Here is a 6,864-nt window from a genome sequence, read left to right on the forward strand (position 1 = left end):
AAGAAAATAAACTCAACAAAAGAATACCAAGGAGTGTGCGAGCTTTTTCCCTAAAAAAACTAACTGGATTTAAAACCTTCGTTTACAACAAATACATGCTTGCTACAGTTCTGAAACGAATTGGTAAGACTTAACTGCACAAAATGTAAGTTTAATTTCACTGCTGGTTAGCCCGTGGAAGTCTAAAACGGGACCTTTACCATTATTTTGTCTGGTATTGACGGGTCAATTCTTCCTCAGTTGTAATATACGGTCGCTGTCCACACTTAACAAGTGCTGAAGTTTCCACGGATCCGTTTTTTTAACATTTGGATCAAATGCCCTTTTGGCACGTTTGAGATACTTTGTTAATATGTAAGTGCAACTCACTAAACTGTAATACTTGATTCAGAAATGTTTAGATCAAGGTTTAAATTAGCTGGCATAAATGAGAAAATAAACTCAACAAAAGAATACCAAGGAGTGTGCGAACTTTGTTCCTACTGTTCGTTATTTATAAACGGGGCCACCGGAGGGATTTTGAGTGCTTCAATCAAAAGTTGCATGACCCTCCCCTGCCTGCCTGCCAGAAAATTGAAGATGCCAGCATCTTCAAAAAAAACATGACCCTCCCCGGCCAATACACGGGTTTCCCGTTTACCAACAAAACTAGATGCGCGCGCAGCATTGAGGCAGAAGACGCTTGGTGGCCGTCCACAACGTTATAAACTTAACCTAAATAGTCGGCTGCTGTAAGCTACAATCGGATTTTTTTGTATACCCCTGTTGTCTCAATGATAATAACATCTCATTTCAGACTATTTTTTAAAGTTTGACGTTCATTTGGATTATTAACATAACATCGTATTTTGTCATTTTTGGTGAAGACATGCATTCCGTTAGGAATATTGAACATATCTAACATTCCCTAACCATCGTGAATTCGAATAGGTGCAGTTCTCAGCTCAAAAAATCATTTTATTCTTTTGCATTGCTCTATACTGCTCTATGGTGCTTTCTGCCTTTAGTTACATACGCATGTTTTCGTGATGGTCCATAGTAATCCATGGATTGTCGACACTTTCCGCCCACGTTTTTAATCGTAATGAAGACACATCGACTTAGGCTACCATTCTAAAATCAACCTCTGCTTTCTGATCTTACACATCACACTTCACCAAGATGGTGGCCATTTCATTACATTTACTCACTAGCGTTGTGGAAACACAATAAGCATGGAAACTAAATGCACACTTCCTGCAACTGCATTAGCCTACTTGAAATAAGTTACTCCTCTAGTAAGTATTCACAATAAAACATTGAGACCATTCAACAAAGCACACTGAGTAATAACTAATTCAACACATGAACTTATTGCTATGGACTCGTCTCTAGGCTTCCTCAGTCATTGTTAAGCTATCCAAAACTCAATTTCTCAGACGAGCGTCAATTTGGGAGCTTGCTACACTCCTTCCTTCTCAAATGACTTGAAGAGGCCGTTTGCACAATTTCATAAATAATCACAGGGACCGAAAAATACCTAACATGCCAACTTTGTCCGGGTTTATCATTTTAACTTTTACCCGCTGTCTTGCCGTTTTAATATTTTCCCGTAGAATAGGCTATCACATATTACTGTATATGTGAACATTAGTCCTGCATTCTGGCCTGTCTCTGTGTTGTCCTGTCGTTAACCCTTGCCCTTCCAGTGAAACAGATGTATTCAAATCATCGTTTTGCTTGCTTGAATGCGAACTCAGAGTGATGTTAACCTATGCCTATTTAAATTGTCGTGAGAGACGTGAGACCACGATTCATTGGCGCTTGCAATGTTCGGCCGTAGGCTATGTCTACGTGCGCACCTGCCAGGCTACTCAGCTACGGGTAGACAAAGAATTCCCCCTGTATATTCACTCCAAGTTGGCCTATCATAACTTGATCAACTCTACTCTCTACACTGTAGACCATAAACTGGCTATTATATGACCAATGTATTTGTTCAATTTTATGAAGCAGAATTACGCACTGCTACTTGGAACGTAACACATTTTTGTTGGCAAGGAGAGATAATGACAGCGATTAACAAATTGCACTTGTTGCTGGTTACCAATAAATAGGGCCTACTATATATTTTTTTGCAAACAACAAAAACAGAAAGGATGGAGACAGCAAAGCTAGAGATGGGCAGGAACAAGGTCAATTGGTAGAAATGCTTGTCAAAACGTTAGGAGATGGATGTGTGGATGAATGAAGCATAAGTATGCTTTATGTTAAGCATGCGCACTGTTTAAAGTTAGGCTACACGGTAAACTACAAGTAAACCAAAGTTAAATTTAGCTTTTTTAGGGCTGGATAAAGTTGACCAAATGGATATAGGCTGTTAGGCGTGAATAAAGTAGGCTTTGTTGCTCCAACCCTTCCAACGTTAATGGGGACGAATGTTGACATTTTCCGTATTCTCCCGAAATCTCCCTTATTTTCATTGTTCAATGTTGACAGAGCTATGAAACGAAAGAAAACGTTATATGGCGACAGAAATCAACAATCAAACAAGCCACTTTGATTTTTTGCTGTTTTCATTAATACAAAAGATGGGTGACCTCCCCTCCTAGACATAAAAAAGTTAGGTGACCCTCCCCTCAACAAAGAATAAAAAGACATGACCCTCCCCTATTTTCCTCCGGTGGCCCCGTTTATAAATAACGAACAGTCCCTAGAAAACTTGACCTTTTTTTGTTCAGCACCTGGGATGTGCACAAAGTCTCCTTGAAAGTTTAAATCCAGTTAGGCCTACTCCGTTCCAAGAAAACACATGCCTATGTATTTGGTGATTCGGAAACGGACGTCAATGGGCTCCTTTCTTTCAAGACCAACCTGCAGAGCAAATTAAAATTTGCTAACAGGATTCTCTGGTTTCACTTCAGACACAGACAAGACTAGACAAGAAAACCACAATGGCAATAAACCATTTCCCTTTGTAAAACTTTAGAGTAGACGATGATTTGTGTCTAGAAAGTTGTTTACACTCCCATGATGATAAGCAGGGGGATCATTATAGGTTACACGACAAATTGCTTTAAAGAGTAGGCTGACCTGCCACTGAAAGGTCAGCTGGAGTAAACGACAGTAGAAGATCGTTTTTTTTAATTATTTTGGAGATCTACAAATGTAGGTGAATTTGCGTTATAATTAGTTGTCCGTCTCTCTCTTTCTTTCTTTCTCTCTCTCTCTCTGATCTAGCCAGGTAGTTTAATTGTCGAAACTATTGCCATCACCAGGTTTTATGTTTTATTACATTGTTATAGGCTACCATACACATGGCAATAACAACACGATAAAACTAAGCGCTATATTAGCTGCATATTTCTATCAGCAGCGTCAGGTGCTTTTCCTAATCAGTGCGTCAGACAGAACATGCTTTAGTCCATTATCGTTTCTGTGCGCACATCCGGTGTGCTCCGTGGTCCAGCGACACTCAACGTAGGTTCAGTTTTACTAGCCTAAACAGACCGGCCTTATGTGAGGTGAAAGACTAACCTATCCTCCCCTCTCTCTGTTTGCTACTGGGGGACGTGGCGATGCCCATTTGCGCAAAAGGACGAAAAAGGGCGCCATCCTTGTTGACTGTCTAGTCATCCTTTATTTATCAGTGGGCTACACTTTATACCTACAGCACTGGGGCCTGCCCGCCAATGTCAGTCATCACTTTATTGCGTCTCTATATTTAACATGGCAATTTTGTGCTTTCAAAAAAGACTTCGATTTTTGTTTAATTAGACCTGAAAATTGCTTTGCACTTAAACGCAGTTGGCTACAACAACCTCTCCAGTGCTGGCCGGTGGCAAATTAGCCTATCTTGTTTTTCTATCAGTCCTTCAATTTCACACCTTCCTGTTCTGATTGCAAACAGCACATTCATCAGAGACTGAAACACTGAAATTGCGTGTAATGGTTAAGTTCAAACGTAGCACTGTGCCATATCATCAAACCCTGTCTGGCGTTCCCAGGCAGAACTTATGCAACATTCTGCCCTCAAAGGACAATGCATCACTGCCTGTGCTGGCCATAGGCTTTAGCCTCGGCTAGTTTAGTCCCTCAAAGTCAATCAGAATAATTGGAATTGTATAAAAAAAAGAATGCCGTTTCGCCCGTCGTTGCTACAGCACGATCTATTTGAAAGGAAGCCAACAGCCAGTAGAATCAAAACCATACTTCAGCTTATCGGTTCACAAACACCGACAAAACGGTTGCTGATAAGGGCTGGGTTTGAGAGTTTTGACTAACATTCACGCTACATTATCTGTTCAAACAAGCGAGCCTGCTTTAGCGGGGAGTTTACCACGCCGGGAGCAGGGGCCCGTGCAGACGCTTGAGTAAATGTGTTTGGAGAGTAAATGTTTTAGAGAGACGGAGAGGGCTCGAGAGATCCACCGAGCTACTTTATTGCGTCTGATGGTTGCCCGTTTAAATGCCAGTGTAGGCTACTGAGAAAGTGAGGGAGTGTACGATGGCCCATTTGAACTGACATTGATTGTTACAAATTGTGTTGTGTGTGTACATTATAAAAAGCATGGTCCAGAAAGAGCGGTTGATCAGTAGGGCTATTATGCTAAAAAGGTTATCGCAATCGCCATAAACAACACAGAGCGCAATTGTCGATTGTCAGTCTAGAAGACAAGAGCATTGCATTTGACAACCACTTATTAGTGTTAGGCTCAGGATTTCAGCCCATTAGCCCAAGGGCAGAATGGTTACATAGAATGCCCAACATACACACACACTCTCTTTCTCTCTCTCTCTCTCTCTCTCTCTCTCTCTCTCTTTGGGGGTCCACCTTTTTGCTTGTATGGTGTTGAGGAGGGAGGGAACTGGGGGGGGGGGGGGTATGGGGTGTGATGTTATATGTTATATGTATGAGGCTGTGTACATCCTGCATGGAATGTAACAATGATATGTGTGAAAAAGAATATCCTTATAGGACAATAAAGACTCTATACTATACTCTCTCTCTCTCTCTAACACACACTCTCTCTCTAACACACATACACACACACAGTGCTTCCCATACTGAAATAAAGTTAGAGTTAGGGCCATGCGAAATAACTGAGCCCCTTTTCATCACATAGAGAGAGAGAGAGAGATACTGACTGACACACACAGACACAGACACACACACACACACACACACAGACACACACAAAGTTCCGGAGCAGCGTTCAGAGCGGTCAGTGCAATATTAGAAGGGAAATGACTTGACTTGTCGCCCTGTCTTATCTCTGCGCAGAGGAAGGAGAGCTCCTCTAATGGCTCTTGAGTGGCTTTCAGGCAGTCCGAGATGTTTGCACCACCATAAACAACTTGGGCTGGGGGTTACTGAGTAATAAGTTAAGGAGTTTGGGGGGAGTGTGTGTATGTGTGTGTGTGTTTGTGTGTGTGTGAGTGAGTGAGAGTGTGTGTGTGCCATGCAGCCATCAGCCTAAAAAATAAAAGCAAATACAGGCAGTCAATCAAATGCAGCATTTACATGACAATGACTAGGACATAAACACAGATTTCCCTCGAGGTGTCACATCCTGCGTCCACACAGCTCACTGTGTGTGTGTGTGTGTGTGTGTGTGTGTGTGTGTGTGTGTGTGTGTGTGTAAGTGAGTGAGACAGAGAGAGAGGGGGAAAGGGCCTCAGTTCTTTTACATGTCTCTTTTTCTTCCTTCACCAGACAGACTGATGGAGAATCATGTGCTGGTGACCTGCTCTGAGGCTTCAGCAGCAGTCCTTTAACACACACAAACACACACACACACACACACACACACACACACACACACACACACACACACACACACACACACACACACACCTTCAGCAGCAGTCTTTTAACACACACACACACACACACCTTCAGCAGCAGGCCTTTAACACACACACACACACACACACACACACACACACACACAAACACCTTCAGCAGCAGTCCTTTAACACACACACACACACACACACACACACACACACCTTCAGCAGCAGTCTTTTAACACACACACACACACACACACACACACACACACACACACACACACACACACACACACACACACACCTTCAGCAGCAGTCTTTTAACACACACACACACACACACCTTCAGCAGCAGGCCTTTAACACACACACACACACACACACACACACACACACACACACACACACACACACACACACACACACCTTCAGCAGCAGTCCTTTAACGTGATATAGAGCAGTGGTTTTCAAAGTGGGGGCCGCGAGGGGGTGCCAGGGGGGGCGCAGCAAGTTGGAGGGAAAAATAAAAGCAAAAACAAATACATTTGAAAAATGTAAAATATACCTATTACTATGAGGGTTGTTATACAATGCCATTATAATAATTTGTCGCATATCTGAACATTATATTTTCCATGATAATGACTGGGAATAATAGAGTGATAGGATTATTAGGATTAGCTTAATGTATTTTTACATTTGCCGTAGTATTGTCGATAATAACACATCAAGGGGGTCCTTGGCCAGAACCTAGTGGTATTTGAGGGCCTTTGTCGTGGAAAAGTTTGGGAACCCCTGATATAGAGCAGAGGTTTCTTTCAGCAACAGTCCTTTAACGTCTAGAGCAGAGGCTCCCTTCAGCAGCACCTTTAACGTCTAGAGCAGAGCTTTCTTTCAGCAGCAGTCCTTTAAAGTCTAGAGCAGAGGTTCCCTTCAGCAGCAGTCCTTTAACGTCTAGAGCAGAGGCTCCCTTAAGACTACTGAGGCTAAATTTAATTTCTAAAAATCTTCTGCGGCCACACATTTATTGACAACTCTGAGACAGGACTAAGATGAAGCAATCGTGATGCAATTAACTAAGGCTATTACAAT

The sequence above is a fragment of the Alosa sapidissima genome, chromosome 3 (genome assembly GCF_018492685.1).
Source record: "Alosa sapidissima isolate fAloSap1 chromosome 3, fAloSap1.pri, whole genome shotgun sequence".
In the NCBI taxonomy this organism is placed as follows: domain Eukaryota; kingdom Metazoa; phylum Chordata; class Actinopteri; order Clupeiformes; family Clupeidae; genus Alosa; species Alosa sapidissima.